Here is a 21,064-nt window from a genome sequence, read left to right on the forward strand (position 1 = left end):
TGTTTATACTCGGATACTTTTACTAAATTAACATTTTCAGTGGAGGACTTTTACTCATAAAGGATGAGGAGGAGTTACCTGTTCAGGTTTGACTGGTTGAATTGGAATCAGTTGTGTTGTTAGAAGTCTCATCCAAACATATAACAAAGGGGCGAGGGGTGTTATACCTGAAAATCTACAAGGCTGGAAAACTTGATACCCCTGATAGGAGGGGGCTTTACAACAGGAGATGGAACTGGAGATGCTGGGAGTGGTATCAGACACTGGGGCAGAATTAGGCTTAAATAGGACACTGTAGTGTTGGAGAATACCTGTGCTATTTCCTAAGCCACCTGTATTATCATGTTTTTGTCATCTCATGGTATTCATCATCATATTGTCCAACCCGAGAGGATACTGTAATAGATATGAAATCTGTACAATGGCAACAGGGATTCAATTCCAATTTTTTGAATTCAAGTTTTTACATGTATATCAAGATAAGGTACTCAATAGTGGTTGTGCATTATTGCTCATTTCAGATGACCAATGATTCTGTTGAAAGTTTTCACCAGCATTGCCTCTCTTCAGCAAGGACAAGTCCTTGGCTAATATGATTTATCAACTCTGTTACAACACCATATTCATCTGGTTTCTGAGGACGTCACTGTTAAAAGTCAAGGTGATCTGAGTGGAAAATGAAACACCAATCCTCTATAACCGTAGGATAAGGTACCTCATGCAGTTTTAACTGGTAGAGATTCACTCTGAGGGGATCTGCTGGTAGATAAGTGGGTGATCTGGCACTAATTCACAAATTGCAAGTTCACTGTGATTTTGTCTGGGTGTGGATGTTGCCAAAAAAAAGTGCAAAGTTATGATAGAAAGAAATAGTCACTTGTGATAAAGGTGTGATGTGAGTCATAACAATACATTATCACATTTCTGTTCTTTCTTTTCTGTGGTTATTTTAATCTTCTATTACTGGTAATGTTGGTTTTATTTTTTATTCACCTTTTCCCTTGTATCTCTAAAATTCTTATTTACTTCTTTTACTTTGTGACTTTGAGTGTGAAGAGTGTTTGAGGTTGTTTTATCAAGATGTTCACTGTTGTGTGGAGTTTCTCATGGGAACAGATTGTATTGGACATCTTCATGTCGTTAATGAGCTTAAATAAGTTGTTTTATGATATATTTGATTGGCTGTGTAAATGATGGAACAAACCAGTATTACACTTTTTACACTATTCAATGACGTAAAACCTTATCAGCAATATTTCCGAATCACTCTGTGCTCAACCATGTCATTTCCTGGTTCGAGTTTCTCTTTGCTTAAAACCACATTTGTGTCTTAGACTGTCACTGACACAGGCTGTGAATGGCACGCTAACATACAGCAGTTAATTCATATTAATGCCTGAAATCGCAGTTTAGAGAGCCTCTCTGTTTCCAGGAAATAGTGAAGGCAACACATTGATGTCTATCAATATTCTCCAGGCTTTTATCAATGAGGCTGTGGACACTACACTACTGAATTTACATGTATTAGGCAACATTATTAATACACCCAAATCTAATGGGTTTAGAAATCTATTGCAAGCTTAAGGACTGATGATTACAAATCTAACCTGAATTTAAAGCTTACCACATATTTTCTCCTGTGTAATAATTATTCATAACTGTTCAACAACTTTCACATAAACTATATTCATATATAAAATTCCAGTGCACTTCTGTCAGGAGCTGAAGTGGAAGTGTTAACTGAGGCCTCCCTGTGGTTGATCAGAGGAAAAGAAGAAACATAACTATTATTAACACATTATTTTACAGGTCCCATTGTTTTGTAATAGTTTCCTACAGTACAAAGGAAGTGACATATAACTGTGGATTTGATACTAATTATAGGGGAAATAGACACAATGTTTAGTTGGTACATTTCCTGGGGCGTCTTTGTGGTCCAGTCACTCCCATTTAAACTGCTGCATGCCTGGTTCAAATACAGCCGGGAAGTTTCGTTGCACGACATCCCCCTCCGTCCCTCCCTCCGACATCCTGCCTGCCTTTCCACCATGCAAGTATGCTCCTAGAAGTTAATGTAAAAAAAAAAGTATTCTTCAATAAATTCATTTTAATTTGTCAAATCATTTTTTATGATAAAATTTCAGTCTCAGTGAACTCACAACCCCAGCGTTGTGTTTGCTGTCCACTCCAGGACCTTCTGTAGTAATGGCTCAGAAAACATACTTAACATAGTTTTATCAGTTTTGTACTTTATGATGCTTCATAATTTTGTAAGGGTTGCTTTTAAACATGAGTTGAAATGATGATATGAGTCAGAAGTTATCCATAGAAAATTTGCTGTAAACTTGAAAACACGGTTTAGTACAATAAATATTAATGTGCTCTATATCTGAGACTGGCATTGGTAGTTCTTTTTAATTTGGCACCATCCCTTCCAAATCCTAAAAAAGTGTGTATACACACATATACATACTCAAGTCCAGGTGGTTCAGAAGGAAAAAGTCGTCTTCATCTGGCAGTTCAGGCTGTGTATAATATCTGTATGCTGTATATAATAATTTGGATGTAGTTTGTTTGAGACCCAGCTGTTATTGGTGTTTTTGGTTCATTTGTTTGTTCATAACAGGGACTTACACATCTCTTGGGCCTACTCAACCCCAAACAGTAAGTAATGTCACTGAAAAAACATATTATTCATTTCTTTTTCCGTGAATGGCATTTTCAAACAAAATTAATTCATTATTACATTGCTCGTACAATATTAAAACATGTTTCTTTATTTGGTGTAACGACAAAGTTTTATGGTCATATCCATATTTTGTTACCACTTCATTACTATTACACCTGTAAGTTTGAATAAAGTCAGAGGATAGAAAAAAACAAATGTGAAGGAATTGCAGTTATTACATTCATTATTTATTATTATCATTATCATTATTTCACACACATTTTTTACACAGGATATAAAACCAATGTCCACAAAACACAGGAACTAAATTCCTTTCAATTATTTTTTTAAAATTAGCAATAATATTTGCAGAAAACAATGGTACGGAAAGCAGCAGAGTCAACTTCCTGATGAGACCTGGCTTCTGACAGGAAGGAGATGCCTGGAAAGCTGAGTCAAACTGCTCATTGATGTGACTTTGATTATAACATGTTACACTAAAGCTTTCTACAAATATGTAAAAGTTGTAAAAGACGGACAATATTTTATCAGATTTAAAGGGCAAGGGAAACTCCTCATGGCTGCACTAGTAAATACAATAGTGTTCCTGCACCTGACACATGGTGGCACATTATCAGACTGTAGGCAGATAATTAACCCTATATTAACATCTTCACTGAGTTTGGCATTCAGTACATTGAAGGGGGAATGAATCCCTCTGCAAATAAATATCCACCTAAGTATGGCATAATCCACAGATAAGTGTGGGTTGAACAAAGGTGTACATCTTAACAAAGATTAATTATATGTGCATATAGTAAAATCTGAATATAAAATATATGCAAGTAATCAATTCACAGTAAACTGTGCAAAAGATTGTGCATTGCTATGACAGTCCAGTACTTCAGTACTATTATCATAAAGTCCCACAGTGGACACCTGGCTGCATGTGCCATCATACACCTACTTGGTTGGTCGCACTGGGAAATTCATCTAAATACCACAGCTCATTCAGTCTAGCTGTTATCCCTGTTTAACAGGCTCTACTAGTCTTACAAATAGTTACCAGTAACATTGGAAACATTTGTGACCCAGTGCACCTTTAATGTGTCCTTGAATCCCAAGCAAAAAGCAGTTACTCAGCAGCATACATTTACATGGTATATGATCAGGTTAAATTACAGTGACTGGTCCAGAGGCTTGATAGGCAAATTTCATTTGAATGCCACGATAGCCAGCTCAATTGTTTACCTGCCTTACCAAAGAAAAGAGCATGATTTTGACATTTAAGTACAGTGTGTATTAAAAGAACTGAAAAAAAGGAACATTTGAAATCATAATGAGATTATTTAGCCATTGAGTGACTCTGCTGAGTGATTTAATTTGTGAAAAGTACATGGCCCTGGAGGGTCACCATACCTCCTTAAGGTTTGACATGGAACCACATGGAAAAGGAAAAATATGACATTTAATTTCACTTAGGCAGTGCCAGGAATGAGATCGTTCCCCACTTAAAACCTTGCCTATGTGTGCTGGTTGCTACTATATCTGCATTTCCCAGGCTTTAGTTGTGCCCAGTCCCATCGCAGTTGGGGTTTCTCATGTCTTGTATTGAGCCCCTTGTGTAGCATCAACAGCCCTCTGAGCCTCAGCCAGGAAAAGTTCCCACACTTCTTTGCCTTCCAGTTACTCACAAGATTCAGAAACATTTTGACATCTGTTTGAACCCTCTGTTATGACTTTATTTCACTTCATATTGTACATCATCTGCTGTGAACAGAAGAACATTACATTTTCTCTCCTTTGGCTTTCTTTGCAGAATCTAGTTAAATTAAAAACTGTGTCTCAGAAACACCTGGTCTCTGTTCTTGCAGGAAGAAACTTTCAGTTTTCATCTGTAGTCCACACGATTGGAGTGTTGAGCCTGTGTCACGGCTGAGGGAGCCTGAAACATGCACAGTGGCATTCTTTACCATTCAAGGGGGTGTGTTTTTTTTTTAAATCTCCGAGGTCCTGTGCAGAAAATCATTACAGCAGCATGTGTATGTTTTGTTGGATTTTGTCTTTTTTAGTTTTCATGTGACTGTTTTTGTTTTTCTGTGTTTAATGTCTCTTCTTGACTTCAAGGCACTGAGCTTCAATGTCTGCAGACATTTCTGCAAAAGCAGAAAAAAACAACTGTGTTTGTTCCTTTAACAATTCAAAGCTTTGCCTGAGGCATGGCCTATCACATCTATGACAGATCAAAAGTTGCATGTTCTCTGTATGGATTGAATCAGAAAATAACCGAGCCGCAAGCTGCATCTGGAACAAGTCTACTGAAGTAGAGTACATGTCCAGTATCCACTCTGTGAGAGATTACAGTCAAAAAGAGAGCATGGTTTTACTGCACTTTACTGAATAGGCACACAGTGATTTGCATATTAATGATTAGAGTATTTTTTGCATAGTATAAAACATGTCTGGAGAGGAACTTTAAAGATGGCTCAGTGTCCCAGTGAAGGCAGAGACACACATTAAAAACACTGAACCAGTTATGAGTGATGGGACCAAGTTTGACTGGGCTTGATGCCATTTGGGTCAGTTAGTCTTGACAGTCAGCAAATCATATAGTGTGTGACATGTAAAGACTCTAATCTTAGGTCTTCAGATCTAGTTGCTGCCAGTTGTTTTCATAAAGATTTTTTTTAAGCATATTTGATATTTGCAACTGAAATCAACAACCAATGACATCACTTATGTGTTACCAGTGGGGCCATACCAGTAAATAAATTGCTTTACTTGAATTTAGCTCACACTTTTCCATCCAAACTCTCTCTTTTTTCCTCCTTTTTTACTCTTTCAGTTCAAATCAGGCTACATATAACCAGTACAAGCCGCTGGTTGCCATCCATATTTCTTTTGGTACAAGACAATGCACCACTTGGCATTCGTGCAGGATTTACTGGGTCTTCTACTTGTTGTGTTGTTTGTCCAGTCTTTGTAGGTTTCAGCTACTGCTTAGGTTTCCTGGAAATGGTAAAACTATTCTGGCTAAAGCAGTGAACGCTGAGTCAAATGCCAAATTCTTCAACATTATTACTGCCAGTTTGAGAGGGCAAGATGCTGGTATAAACACTCTTTGTGGTTGCCCGAGAATTACAGCCTTCTGTCATCTGAAGTGAACAGCTTGCTTTGTCGAAGGAGGGATAGAAAACACAATCCCTCTCATCAATTAAACACTGAGTTTCTCACTGGCTTTGATGGGGTGCAGTCAGCAGGGGATAATGGGAGCAACCAACAGGCCCCAGGAGCTCAATGAAGCAGCAGTGAGGTGCTTTGCAAAGAGGGTTTATGTGGCATTGCCAAACGAGCAGACAAGATTAACACAGCTGAAAAATCTTTTGGGAAAGCAAAGAAACCCTCAAAGCCTGTCCAGTCTTGAAAAGTGATTGCAGGGTATTCAAGAAGTAATCTGACATTGCTAATCAGTGTCAAAGATGCTGATTAGTGAGTTGGGAGAAGAACAAGGCCAGTTTGGCGGCTAATGAGATAAGTAATATTGAGAGAAAAGACTGTGAGGATTAGCTGATATGCGTCAAGTTAACCCCGCCCACGCTTGATATGTGTACAGTATGAAATGGAATAAAGATTTTGGATTTTTGAACGTAGTAGTTCATTCTCACTTGTAAAGGAAGAACAGTTCAAAAGATTTCAGGCCCTGGAGAGAATCAAAATGTCATTCTATTACTTTAAGAGTTAATAGAGTTCAGCACAGTGGCAGAGTAGTCAGCACTGTGGCCTCACAGCAAGAAGGTTGTGGTTTTCATCTACTGACCAACTGCTTTCTTTCTGTGTGGAGACTGCATGTCCACTGTGCTTGCGTGGGTTTTCTCTTGGTGCTTCAGTTCCTCCAACACATTTTTCAATAAAATATAAAAACAATACTAAAATAAATGCATTTTCATTTTCTTTTCATTTACTTTCAGAGGAGCTGCTATTGCTGTTAATTACACCTGTGTATTTCCTGCTATAACATGGCAAACTGTCTGCTCTGCCAATACATTTGTACTTTTCACTTTGACATCTGCTTTTTATCACCACACTGATGTAATGTTAAGTATTTTAAATGTACTTCATGCACTTGTGTGGGATATTAAAGGCCACTCTTCTCCTAATGATGATGATTGACATAGTATTCTAATTCAAATGTTACAGATAATTTATGCATGAAGCTAGTTTAGATTTTTAGATGCACAACTTTACTTGCTGCACAGTGAGAGACAAGCTGAATTCATTACCCCGCAGGTGCTTCCTGCAACAGAAGTCATGTGAAACCTGCATCTGCAATGGTCCACATTATGACAACACTTAGCAGGAAATGTGCAATTGCAGCTTGTTTACAGCTGATCAGATAACATCACACCAATTAAAGGGAGTCAGCAGGCAACATTGAGAACAGTCATGGTGGAAAAATGTTAAACTGCACTGTATCTTGTCATTATATAATGATTATAATTTACTGGAGAAATATGCTAGAATCCTTGTGCTCTTTTTTTACCAACTCATCCAGACTTTCAGTTTGCCTAATAGAGTCAGCTGTGTCGATCACGTGGAGCTGTCTGGATAGACCATATAACATACAGAAAGATTAACACAGTTAACTGAGAAAATGATCATGAGTCAAACCCTGTGAATGGATGAGTCATACACTTGGAGTTTTTTATTGTAGCCACTGGGTGGCAGCAGCCAACCACAGAACACTTGAGCACTCTTGGTCCTACATTTTGACTGTGGTCACAAGAAATAGGACTTACTATTAGTATTAGTATTAGTATTAGTAATATCATTAGTATGAGCATAGTTTAAGTATTAGTATTATTAGTTTTATTAGGGTTAGTATTAGTATCAGTATTATTATTAGCATTATTAGTATTAGTATCAGTATCAGTATTAGTATTCATATTCATATTCATATTCATATTCATATTCATATTCATATTAGCATAGTATTGGTATTAGTATTAGTATTAGTATGTGAGGCCCTGTATCTTAATTAACTCTTATATACACCCAGTTTAGTGGCTCACCAGTGTCTTCATTGCTGAAATGTTGAATTAAAATTATTTCATTAAAATGATGTTTTCCTTGTGTCAATGCATCTAATGATATGAGCAGGTTTGTTACCACTTTTGGACACTCACGGCTAGCCTGATGCACAACACAGGCGAGGACACGTTGCCTAAAAAAGACTGAAGGTCCCTGTGTGCCTGCAAAACATCCCACACACAACAGCTTTTTCCACTCTGAAATTTGGACCAGAGTCTCATCCAACAGGCCCTGGACAAATATTTCTCTCTGTGAGCTGCAGGTGGCTGCATTTCAAGATTTTTTTTTTTTTCATCCCCCAAAGCTCAGTATTAGGCCAAGTTCAGGCAATTCAGAGTTCCACGCTATCTGAGAAGAAACCCATATGTGATGCAGAACAGTTAAGTTTGATAATATTTTTAAGTTTCATTCTTATAAATAGGATTTAATATAATTTTCTGCTTTGGTCTGTGGAGTTTTTGTGGCCAGCAGCACATTCTGCCAACATGTGTTTGCCCAGTGAATATAGGGCGTTTAGCCAGGGATGTGCTCTGGGTTTATGGCTTCTTTCCTTTGGCTCCCATAAAAGAAAAGAAAACGGGTTCTATTTATGAACCTGGTTTAAGAGGGCTGACTCTCTCACGGTTGGATCAGAGAGTCAAAAACCTCAGTGCACATTTTTATTAATTCATGTCATCAATTAACAGATATTTACAATATATAGGGGTGTTATTTAGAAATATTTTAAGGGGCTAATTCTTGTTGCAGTATAGCACCACCTGCTGTAGGATTAACTGAGAACCACTGTAGACCAACATCTGTGAAGTGACTGTTTACTTGTCTTGTTGGAAGGTCACCTCAGTTAAAAGGATGATCAGGGCAACCCTAAAAGTTTCTTTATGGTTTCCTATAATATTGTGTAGGAATAAAGCAATATTTTGTGCAGAGGAGGGTTACTGTGGATCTACTGTGGCAGGAAGCTGAGCAGGAAAGCCTCTCTTCATGTCCAGTGTGAACAAAATACTGAAATCCAGTTGCTCTGCTTCACCTGCTTCACATAAAGGCCACAAAGACACATCAAATAACAACAAAGAAATGCTAAATTACTTCAAGAGACTCACAAAAACATAAATGAGATGCACAATAACCACAAATACATGTAAGTTAACCAAAAAGAGACACAAAATAACCAATAAGAGATGAAAAACAATTACAAAGAGACACAAAATGACTGAAAAAAGGCGTAAAACAACCAATAAGACACGCAAAACAACCACAAAGAGACAAGAGGACTACAGAGAGACACAAAATGACAACAAAGAGAGGCACAACGACTAAAAAGAGGTGCAAAACACTTTTATATGTCTGTGCCAATTGAAATCAACCCTCATCCACACACCAGGATATTCTGACTTTTAGCCTCTAGTATGGGTCAAGCTTAAAAAAGAGTGGGTCTTACATTTCCCATGATGCAACTCAACAGTCTTCAGTCTGACTGTCACTGCCTGGTAATTGTTGCAATTACACCCATGGTTCAAACTCACCAAACCCCAGTTCATTATGTTTGTTATGTGATCTCCCAGCCTGAGCCATGACATCATTGGGATTACTTCTTCTGACATTAGAAAGCTCTACACACTGAGTGGTACTCCTCATGACGTGTAAACCAAACCTCATGTGTAAAATCTGTAGGACATCCCCTAAGGTCTTCCTCCAGCTTTGTACTGTTAAAATCTCCAACATGTACATCTTTCTTTGAGCAATCTGGGGAGAATAATGGCAGTGCAATTGAAAACTACGTTAGGAATCACGTCTGTTTACAATTAGTCAGATACTGTAAGTTTCCATAAAAACTTGAGCACTTGAGCTTCTTACAGGAGGCAGCTGACAAGGCTCTCTATAGACACAATGTTTTATTTTACTGTAAGCAGTGTTAGAAGATTTGTTTCAAACCCTTGGCTGAATGTATACTGCAGCTGTATCTAAATGTCCACCAGTACAAACTGCATTCCTCTGCAAGGAGGTCCCCACATCTGTATCAACAGCTGCGACCATGACGGTCTCCTCTTACAGGTCCACTCCCCAGAATAAGTAACCACCATGGATCAAACTGCTGTCACAGTCTGCACATGTTCAACACTTAGCCAACAGTCTTATAAGAGTTACCATACATCCTCCACATTGTTAAAAGACACATCCCTGAGTAGTTGTTGCAATAAACACCCAGTTAGACAGTACTGGACCCATGCCCACAAGAACAAGAGAATTCTTATCCTGTTGCACATGCTTCCTTCTGCTGCAGAAGAAATCTTACTACCCACCATCCACAGAAATAAACTAGGGAATGATTAAAATGAAGAAACAACAGGATATGAGTGTGGAAATCATTTTTGGATTACGTAATCTTGAGCTCTGTGTGCAAATCAAATCAGAGTACATCGTCTCACTCTCCATGTGCAGAGCCAACTGTTTTCTTTTACTCCTCCAGCACCACATCCAGACTCTTAATGCGATAACTGTGGATTATATGATTAAAAACTAATAACACTCAGGGCTACATGTTGAGATTATAATGTACTGTATGCAGGTTTGTTGGGGAAAGCAGCTGCTACAGCTGCTGAGGTGCCCTAGAGCGAGTCGATTATCCCCAACAGATCATGGAGAAAGGAGGCTTCCTGGACGAGGCCTCAGGATACACAAGAGCATCCTATGTAGAAACCTTTTGTTAGACTAACACACAGTTTAATTACAAATCTATTATCAAAGCAGGCATAACCCAAACACCAGAGCACAATGAACAATGAAACAGGCCTCCTGTTGGCTTGTAAAAGCAGTTCCATAGTGCAAACACTAACAAAGTGTGCAACTATGGTGGGAAATAGTAGGGCTGAAACAACTGGTCAATTAATCAATTAGTCAGTCGCTAATTGTTTTGATAATCACTTACTGCATTAAATCTTTTTGTCAAGCAAAAATTCACAGTTTCCAGATTTGAGATGTGAGGGTTTGTTGCTTTTCTCGGTTTTATATCTTTGTAAATTGAATATCCCTCTGTCTTGAACAAAATAAACGATCTGAAGACATTAGCTTGAGCTCTGGCTCATTTTCTGACATTTTAGAGGCTGAACAGTTAAAAAAATTCATCAAAAAAAAATCTGTAGAGTAGTTAGATTAGGAAAATGATTGTTAGTTGCAGTCCAAGGAGATTTCACTATTAATCTGAGCTTGTTGACTCCGCAAGTCAGTGGTTAGTTTTGAACAGTAAATAAAAATTGGATTTTAAAAAAGAAAGTAAATACAGCTGTCTTTCTTTTTAGCAACAAAGATGGTTCGATCTCTCTAACTGGATGGTTCCTTCTATGTGTAATATTTACTGAGGGTAAGCGTTCGGATTAGGTTGTAGGAATGTTGTGTTTTCATCACATTTGTCTCATGCTTCATGTTGAATTATTTTCTTTATGTAATTGACATTTTTGTTTCATTTGTTATGTCCTGTCTTACCCAGGTCCCAAATACCCAACAGAACACCATGCAGGTAGTTACTAACTCTGATATTTATTTACAATGTGCTTTTCAAAGAACAGAGAGTGGGATTCTAGCTTCAGGATGAACATGGGCCTAAATAACAAACAAATAAATCTTGACAATAAAACTCCAAGGTAACCTATCCAAATCTAAACAAAACCAAATGACGTTAACTTACCTCCCTAGCGAATTTAAACAGAAGAAAAATTGGATCAAAGGAAAATGGCTGTCCACCCCTGCCAAATCTCTCTCTCATACAAAGAAACTATAGGCTAAGCATGGCAAGACTGAACTCATCAGCCTATCCAACATGATATCACTATCAAAATCACCTCTTCATCTCTTACCCCAACCAATGTCTCAAGAAACCTGGGTGTCATGTTCGATGACCAGCTATCCTTCACTGACCATGTTGCATCCATTTCTCGGTTGTGCCACTTTCCTCTTTACGTCAGAAAAATCAGGCATTACCTGACTCAGTATGCTGCTCAGCTCCTGGTCCCGGCCATGGTTATGTCTCAACTCGACTTTTGCATTGCCCTTCTGCCCAGTCAAACCAATGGCAGATGGTCTAGAATGAGGCAGCCTATCCACCTACACTGCCTGTCCATGGCTGCCCGAATCAAATTCAAGTCACTATTTCTTGCCTTCAGACTAACTTCTGGGTCTGCACCCAATTGAACCAAGCTCTGAACCTAATATCCCCCTTCATCAGAAGTGTACAGGGGTGAATTTTTATATAACTCATCTGTTCAAAATTTATTAAGGCTTAAAGTTCTGCATAATTGAGGACGTGCCGTCTGGAGTGACAGGTGAGTGAGTGAATGTATGCTTGCCACAAAGTGACATGCACTCATGCTGAGAGTTCGGCGGAATCCAGCACTGGTAAGAAATGTCGTCTGGCACTGCCATCCCTGCACACAAGACAACCTCAGCCCAGACAAGCTACGAGTGCTATCAGAGCAGAGGCGTCCCTCTCTATCTTCAAGAATCTCTTGAAGACTCATCTCTACTGAGAGCACATCCTCTCCTAACACCTCTAACATCCTAATATGCCTAACTACCACTTAGTATGCACTTCTTTACTTGATTTCCTTGCACTCATTAAATAGAGCCTACTGCACTGAAGCTTTAGTGTTATCCCTCACTTGTAGGTTGATTTGGATAAAAGCATCTGCCAAATGAGTAAATGTAAATGTGAATAACTTACAAGGATGTAAACAACTGTGTGGCTATTTGGGACAGGAGGGAGAGGAGCGTTCCCCTTGCAGCACTGCCACGCCATCTTGGATCCTTCTGTTTAACAAGTCATCAAAATGGAGCCAATCTGCTGCAGGATCTACTGCAGTCCACCAATCACCTCTTTGTCCTGATGCACATCTATTTTACATATGCACACACACACACACACACACACACACACTCAATCCCACGTCATGCTGCCTTTCAGACCAGAAGACGGAAGAATGAGACAAGTGAAAAAACAATACGACCACAGTCGCACCAACATTTCATGACAGAATGTGGAGTCATGGCTTGAGTTTCTACACTGCATTTCTCCATTTTAAACCTTTTCAAAACAATTGAATTGAAAAACATCCTTGTCACACACATGTACTCTACGTGCATGTATGGAACAGTGTGCCGAGGTCATCAAAAGCCATCAACAGTTTTGAGTCTTGTCAGCCTTCATTTACTGTTGATTTATGTGCTGTGAAACACGTTTTTCATATCTCCAGTTCTCTGTTCCAGCAACACGCTTTGCTGTTTTCTGACTGTTCCATTTCAGTGGAAAAACAGAGTCCTGCCTCTCTCTTGGCAGTAGGAGCCATGGGAAACTTTCTCTTTCTTACACAACATTTTAAGGAATTAGAAAGGTTATGAAAATGAATGAGACCTTATCATGAAGACTTTATACAGTTGAGGACAACATCTTTTATCCTCAGTATTCTTGTGTGCACCTAATGATGCAGATACAAAATCTGTAAAATACAGGAAACCGGAAAACTCTCCAATCCGCCAATCTGGGACAAGGAATTCACCTTAGTTATATGGTCTGTTATGAATATATACAAAAATACAGAGATTTAAAATGACAAACACCCACATAACAACAGACATTACAGTAGATAACCACATATGATGCAAAATGTAAACAGATGTAAAGCCACAGAATTACTAATCCAAAAATAACCACATAAAAACAGTAAGATGATGCATGGGCAACATCCTTTGTGTTGCTGCTGCATGGTAGTGCAATTACAAACATTGCAGATAGCAGTCAGAACATGTCACAGTGTTTAAGTTAATAAGAAGTTAATTTCATCATTAAAACATTGACTCAAATTCTGTAAAAGCCCCATATTTAAACCTTTTTAAAATATGCAGATAATTAAATCAAGCCATTTCCCTTTATTCAAGCACCTCTTATACAGTTTCTGAATCCAAACAAGTGATTTAAAGTAAGTTTCCATGATGATTCATGGTCCAAAGGCAGCATCCAGACTGAAAAGCATCAAAGACAGCCAGTTTTTGGTTTGATTTTTTTCCTCTTTTTTTTTTTTTTTTTGCTCCACTTTTACTGCTATTGCTTAAATAGGAAGTTTTTATGTTTTAGTGGGATGGAGATATTGTCTGCAAAAATTAACTCCAAAACTGAAAAAATCCAAGACTTGAGTCCTTTGTGCTGCTGTTTGCAGTTCATCATAGCTCACCATTTGTTTCCACAAGTGGTTTCACAAGAGATAAACAGTTGAAAATGGATCCGCCAGGATCGTCCAAAGACACTGAAGGATTACAGTATAACAGCACACATGGAGGAGTTTCCCCACTTTAACTCTGCATGTGCCTCCTTCTGATTACATCAGAAATGTAGAATTAAATTACACACCGAGGTCAGTGCTGAAGAACATGAGGAAGATTTAATGCTAAGACCCAGCCAGTAAAAACATTATGAAGAGTGTGTAATGTTTTCATGTTCATACCTAAAAGCATAGATCCTTCAGCTGTTGTTTTATATAACTTTTGTATTACACTTATAAAGCTGCACTCATCAATATTTTTGTATAAACAATGGTTTAAATGTAATATGAAAGGTGCCACGTGAAATGACAAAGAGAATTAACCCTGAGCTCCAGAGACCCTGAGCTTTAGGGTCTTTAAGCTGATTGTTTTGGTTTTACAGCCTGCAAATGTATTGCTTTGGTTTTTTCTGTCTCACCAGCGTCGTTCACAGATATAGCCGGCATCTGTTTTCAACAAAAAAGGTCTAAGAATCAGCTGTATGCTATCTGCTCAGCACTGAATGACAGACTAGTTAGCCGACATGTAGCAGAACCTAAAAAGTTTTTTTAGGAGCTGTGTTCAGAAACATAACTCCAAATGAATGCAAATGTTGTCTGGGTTTGCTGTATGTGTAAATAAATAACTGTTATATTAAAGGTGGCATATTTTAGACTTCTCCCATATTTTATTTGAAGTTTTAATGTTAGTATGAAGATATATTTGTGGTTTTAAGAACCAAAACCTTCTCAGTGTAGTTTTACATCTCCTCTTGCAGGCTTCTCTCTGGGGCTCTAGATCAGTGAGCTGACTGTTTTCGGAGGGACCATATAAAAATATAGCAGATTTCAGGTAAACACTCAGAGAAACCAAATCCTGCCAGGTTGGATGGTGGGTCCAGGTGGGCTGCGCTTGGGGCGTGGCTGAAAGCAGTGACTGCTTTGTTGTGACATCACAAAGTTACAGAGGTAACTCAGTATGTCCCGAAAAGTGATTCACCAAAAATGACTTGAGGTTTTAGGTGGAGTATCACTTTAAAATGAACAGACCACATGTTTGAAATATTTGTGGTTGTTATAATTGTGAACAGTTGTTCCTGATGTTTTAGAGGATCTCTTCAAAGTAAAAACTGAATGAAAAGCTTGTCTGGAGCCAGCTCTCTTGATACGTCAGTTCACCAGGGGAATAAAAATTAACAGCAGCACTGCATGAACGTGTTTTTTCAACCAATTCCATTGGTTGGAACAGCCCATTGTACAAATATTACGAAAACATCCTTTGTTTGATGGCCTGACAATAAAACAGATGACTTCATCATGCTCAAACCCACAACAGTGCTGCTCAGGCCTGCTGGGGTTAAAAGCAATTGGTCTGGTTCAGAGAAAAGCTATGAGCTAAGTGCAAACATAATGTTCCTGTCAGATTATCAAACAGACAGAAAACATTTCTATTCTTATCAAGAGTAAATGATAACATTCTTCTGGTCAGCACAACATTAAATCTCTGTTTTAGGATCAGGGACTTTTGGACTTATATTTAGGGTTTACACTACAACTTAGCACTAGGTTTAGGGTAGGGCTTTAGGGTTAAAGGTACCCTATGCAAATTTATTGTAAACAGTTTACTTTTGCTGTTTCTCAGCAAAACACAGAGCCTGTGCCCAAAATCACTCCGCATTTACAATATAATACAGCATATTTACTTTATCATTTTACAGTTTTTACAACTGCTTTCACACATTTTCTAAACTAGATCTAATTTTTTCAAAACTCTACACAAAAACACAAACGCATAAAATGCAAAGTGCCACGTATCAGCTACAAAATTAAACAGCGAACAGAAAATGTCACAAATACATCTCAGAATCAAGTATTTGCAAAAAATATTTTTCATTATAGTGCATTTTTGGATATACCAGCACACTGTTTCTCTAAGCCTAAAGCTCTTCTGACTTCCAGTGGCTGGTGTTTACATTTCCTTACAGAGTTCTAAAGTGACAGTATGGTACAATAATCTGCTGAGAGGGGTTGAAACGTACACAGCAAACACCAATTCAATGTTGAAACATTATGTTTAGTTTTTGGAACATTCCTGTTGCAACTGTAGTACAGTATTGTACAGCATACCATAGATATATGTAAAAAAACATTTTTACTATAACCACATCCTGTTTCTCTGTACATTTGACCTCTTCCTCCATGATCGCTTTGCCTGTACATTCTGTAGAAAATTATGAATGAGTGTCCTTTTTCTGAAGCGGAAATTTATGCTCCTCAAAAATTCCCACAACAGACTGAAAAGGTAGTGTCCACGGCATTTAAACACGTGATGAATCAAAAATGATCATGATAAAGGTTCTGTAAACGATCATCACTGCCACTAGATGTCACACTTGACCACCAGCATGTCAGCCACACCTCAGGCCTCCATTCGATACAATCTATACAATCTAACCTCAGCCATTAGCCCACACTAGCATTGCTGTGATATGCTCCACAGCAATACTGACAGCTAGCTAGCAATAGCAACATTGCCAAACATTCATAATATTGGTAACAGCAAGTCAGATAATGTTATCATGCTACTGTAGCTAGTCACTAATGAAAACAGACATTTAACATTATGTAGCATCGGGTTACTTACACTAGGAGCAGAAGAAACCCAGTTCTGAGTCAAGCTGGAGACCTTTAGCAAGAGCCAGAGCAGTATTGGCTCCATGGTCGGACTGGGAAAGTAATTCAGCTGGACTGCTGGGACCATGATCGAACAAATGACACTGAATGACCTGTTAAGATCCTGAAGAGTTGGTAAAGACACTGAAGAGCTGGTTAAGAGAACAATGGAGCTGGCAAAGACATTGAAAGGGCTGGCAAAAACTTTCTGGATGTTTTGACATACCACTGGCCGAAAGGGGTCCAGCTACTGTCGGACAAGGAAAGAAATTCAGCCTTGGATTTATCTGCTGGCACAGTGGTAACACAAATGACCCTGAAGGAGCTGCTAAAGACACTGACGGAGTCAGCAGAAACTTAAAAACTTGGAGGAAATTTTGGAAGGTCTCTTTTACCTGAACACTGTCACTTAAAGGCTGTATACTGCACTGTGTCAGCTTGTGTGTGTGCAGTGCCTATCTGTTTAAATATGGGAAGGCCAACCATTTAACAGGAGGGACTCAAACGCATCACTCAAACATCTCAAACTTCCAGCCTGGTTACCAAAACAGAGAACAGAGAAACTCAGATTACAACACACACAGAGAGGGTGTGACTTTGTTCTACAATCAGCACACCTTTACTACAATATCTTTACATAAAAATAGTTGTTTACTCATATATTAATGTTTAAAACCTTGTTTAATCTTGTTTATCGAACCTTTAATAAGTGTCTCATTGTATCTCATTGTACTGCTGTGAGCTATTGATCATGGGACCCACAGAGTCAGCCTCTGCTGCTCTGATTATGAACATTAATTTTTTTTTCTTTTATCTGTCTCTCTCACGAGTTCCCAAACTTCATGGAAGAGCAATATTACATGTACCCCCTTAAACCGTTATATAACACCAAGTTAAAACTGTGAAGTAATTCACTAACAGCTAATGCTTTAAAGGGTGGATAAATGAGACAGAGATTTGACAGAGAGTGTGTGTGTGTGAGAGAGAGAGAGAGAGAGAGACAGACACTTGAACACAGCCAGAGTGAGCCACGCAGTGAGTTGTTGAGCCAGTGGTGCTGTGTGCCAGGGCCATGATATGGAGATGGTGAGAAGTAAGTGAAAGCAGATGAGAACACGCTAGTCATGCGAGAATGCCCTGGACTGACACCTTGGCTTGTCTTTCATGCCAGGAAATGAGAGAGAGAGTGTGTGTGTGTGTCTGTCTATGTGTGTGTCTGTGTGTGGGTGTGATCTGCAGGGATCAGCAGAGGTGGTGTGTTTAGGAGGGATCTCTCCTATCAAAGACAGAAAAGTAAGTTGTTTCCAGTTAAGTCTGTCAACACTGACATGAATTCATTTTTATTCCATCAATCTTCTGTTTTCTGGTGCATAAAAAGACTTTTGTAGGATACTTTTGGTTAAAAACAACAGAAAAGACCTCACACATCCTGCTCTAGAGATTCCACTGATCCATCACTGACAAATTCTGAAGCCAAACATTTGTAGATTTAGGGTCATTTCCAAGCACTCTGTGTCAAAAACAACTGATACATCAGAATTCTTACTAATACTGCCAGAAATATGCTGATCACTGCTAAAGATGTGCAGGGGGATCAGCTAAGGAGGCAACCATTATCTTTTCCTCAAGTGTCTCATACTTTATTTTAACCTCCCCTCCAAATTCTTCTGTCTTTCAGTAAAGGAAGATGGAGGTAGGAGCTTGTAAACTACGACTTCTAACTTATAGTCTGCATGACGTAACCACTCTGCAGCTATAGTTGTAAAAAGACTTCAAGGAGTGTTTTGGAACAGCAGAGATGTAAAGAGCAGGTACAAGTGGAGACTGTAAAGTCCAACTACTGACACAGTTTCATTACCTTTCTGCTACCAAGTATTGTTTTTGAGCATGACAGCGCCCACATCAACATGGCAAACTCCATCTGCTGAGGAAGACAGATGAGATGCACTTTAAAGCTCCCAGAAAGCCAGGAAGTGACCCCTCTACCTACCCCCACAACCCCTTAACCCCTTTTTTATTTTACCATTAAACACCCAACCTGCCAATAGGTACATAATATATAATTATATGTTGTATTTTGCATATTACTAATCTCCAATAAACCTGCCAATTTTTCTGAATGATCAGATGCCTATGACTTTACATGATACACGCAATAACACTGTATAAAACATCAATCACTATGAAGCAGTTTTGTACAAACTCACAGATGTCGTGATTTGTTACATCTAGATCCAAACATTTCCTGAGAAACTGATGAAACTGCCTTGCAATGTTACGGAAAGTGATTAAAAAAAAAAAAATCCTGCATCTGCACCAGACCTTAATAGGTTCTTCCCTGGTCCATGTCCAATCCCTTCACCAAGGTAGATGCAAGTCAGTTCTGTAGTATTTGCATAATTCGGTTGAGAAAGACACAAACAAACCAACAGACATGGCTGAAAGCATAACCTCCCTGCATTCAGTTTCCATTCAAGCAGATTTCCAATTATTTCATTCATGTTGTAAAATAAATATATACTGCAGATAAGATTATTGCTGTGCTTCATGTAACTATCTCAGTATCTGAAGCAACAGTGGTAATTACTCATGTAGGAGTGTTTTGATGTTGGTGTTGTTAATTACAGTCTGTAACACGCAACTGTTGCAAGAGGAAGAATCTCATCCAAACATATGAACAATGTGACTCTCTCTTTCCATGAGAACAAGATGTAATTATGTTGAGTCTAACAGACTCAATATAATTACTCCAGATTTATACAGCCAACTAATGTTCACGACCTAAATCAACAAGCATGTCCTGGATCCACCCTGCCATTTAGGCTTAACAAAGTTTATCCTGGTTCAAAACAAAGTGCTGAAAAGAGTCGGGTCTCTTCTCCTCTTGTGTCCTGCAGAGGTGTATGTGTGAATGAAGGAGCTGACATTTTTCATGGCCATCTCTCATTTCTGTCATCAACAGCACACACTCTGTTAATCAAGAAATTCAACTTTGGGGTTCAAAGATTGTTTGTTGGCACAACGACGAGATGGGACGCTGTGTTACGGAAGCCCCACATCTGGTTTTAGGCCGTTTGGATCACCATATGCTGAAGCTACAAGTGATGGGCCCGACAGCTGTAAAACAAAGAGATGTTGAGCTGTAACACAGGGCTGTGAGTCACAGAGGGGAGGAATGTTTGAAAACTAATGGAGTGTGATTGATGGAGGTAAAGGAGAATTAAGAGAGTTTTAAGTCACGGTCACTACAGTTAGGGATAATTTCAGGTTATTGCAAGCTATAAAGTTTTGACCACCATTCCTATCAATAATAATAGTCAACAGGTTATTGCTGAGATCTGGGAGTAAGATGTGAAGTCAGATGATCAGGCAGATTTTAAACCTGCAGATTAGTCAATCTGATTTGGAAAGAAATAAAACACATCTGTTGTAAATGTTCAGCAAATTTTATAGACCAACTTCTTTGAACTTGTGCATAGTTTTCTTGTGCAAAGAGGGATCATTACTGATCACTTTCAGTTTTACCTCAACCTGTTTACCATCACTGCTCACGTCGCAGTCACTTTGATCAGGAGACTAATTACACACGCACACACAGAGATGTTGGAATCAGCTGGAATTAACAGCAGAGCAGTGAGTAGGACATGACTGTAATGACGGAGTCAGTGGAAAGTTTTATTGTTCCCCAGCTGCTCCTGTCCACGTGTCGAAATGTTCTTCAGCACCACGTAAACCCAAACTGGTAGGCGAGCGCCTTGTACCGCAGCCTGCAGCCATCAGTGTGTGAGTGGGTAAATGGGAGAATGATGGGCAAATTGTAAAGCACGCTGTATAAATTTGATATATAAGTCCATTCACCGTTTCCACAAATGTATGAAGACAGTAGATAAACACTGAAGGTTTGAGTTTGAATTAGTAGCCACCAAAATAAACAGCAAATTATAATAGGAGCAGATCAAAAACAGGGAGGATTACAGAGGCAGTTATTTTTTGGGGCATTTGTGCCTTCTATTGTGATAGTGAAGGTGGAGAGAGAGACAAGCAAGGTAGGGCAGAGAGAAAGGAAAGGGCCCAGGCTGGATTTGAACTCCAAAGGCTGTATTTGTACGCACTCTACCAGGTGAGCTACCAGGGCAGCCCTTTAGGGTGGATTTTTTTACTTTAACGTGATAAGATCAGGGAGGCTCTGTGTGGAGGCTGCAGTTGTAACGTAAATGCTACTTCTTATTATCTTATTCACAAATATTCCTGAGTGTGAACAAGCCACAGACTGTCTAAGGCTAAATCCACGTTACCATGTTTTAGTCTTAAAATGTATCTCTTTCGCTACATTTTCGCCTCCCGTGAACAC

The sequence above is a fragment of the Trachinotus anak genome, unplaced genomic scaffold (genome assembly GCF_046630095.1).
Source record: "Trachinotus anak isolate AG129_WGS33_773 ecotype Australia unplaced genomic scaffold, CSIRO_AGI_Tana_v1 ptg000005l, whole genome shotgun sequence".
Classification (NCBI taxonomy): Eukaryota; Metazoa; Chordata; class Actinopteri; order Carangiformes; family Carangidae; genus Trachinotus; species Trachinotus anak.